Source organism: Ovis aries, chromosome 6, assembly GCF_016772045.2.
Source record: "Ovis aries strain OAR_USU_Benz2616 breed Rambouillet chromosome 6, ARS-UI_Ramb_v3.0, whole genome shotgun sequence".
Classification (NCBI taxonomy): Eukaryota; Metazoa; Chordata; class Mammalia; order Artiodactyla; family Bovidae; genus Ovis; species Ovis aries.
This window is the reverse complement of record NC_056059.1, coordinates 87,700,378-87,701,095: the sequence shown is the minus strand read 5'-3', so window position 1 is coordinate 87,701,095 and position 718 is coordinate 87,700,378.

Sequence of the window (718 nt, the reverse complement as noted above, 5' to 3'; positions counted from 1 at the left end):
GCTCAGCTGTGTCCGACTCTTTGCAACCCCATGAATCGCAGCACGCCAGGCCTCCCTGTCCATCACTAACTCTCGGAGTTCACTCAGACTCACATCCATCGAGTCAGTGATGCCATCCAGCCATCTCATCCTGGGTCGTCCCCTTCTTCTCCTGCCCCCAATCCCTCCCAGCATCAGAGTCTTTTCCAATGAGTCAACTCTTCGCATGAGGTGGCCAAAACACTGGAGTTTCAGCTTTAACATCATTCCTTCCAAAGATATCCAAGGGCTGATCTCCTTCAGAATGGACTGGTTGGATTTCCTTGGAGACCAAGGGACTCTCAAGAGTCTTCTCCAACACCACAGTTCAAAAGCATCAATTCTTTGGTGCTCAGCCTTCTTCACAGTCCAACTCTCATATCCATACATGACCACTGGAAAAAAATAGCCTTGACTAGACGAACCTTAGTCGGCAAAGTAATGTCTCTGCTTTTGAATATGCTATCTAAGTTGGTCATAAATTTTCTTCCAAGGAGTAAGCGTCTTTTAATTTCATGGCTGCAGCCACCATCTGCAGTGATTTTGGAGCTCCCCCCCAAAAAAAAATAGTCTGACACTGTTTCCACTGTTTCCCCATCTATTTGCCATGAAGTGATGGGACCAAATGCCATGATCTTCGTTTTCTGAATGTTGAACTTTAAGCCAACTTTTTCACTCTCCTCTTTCACTTTCATCAAGA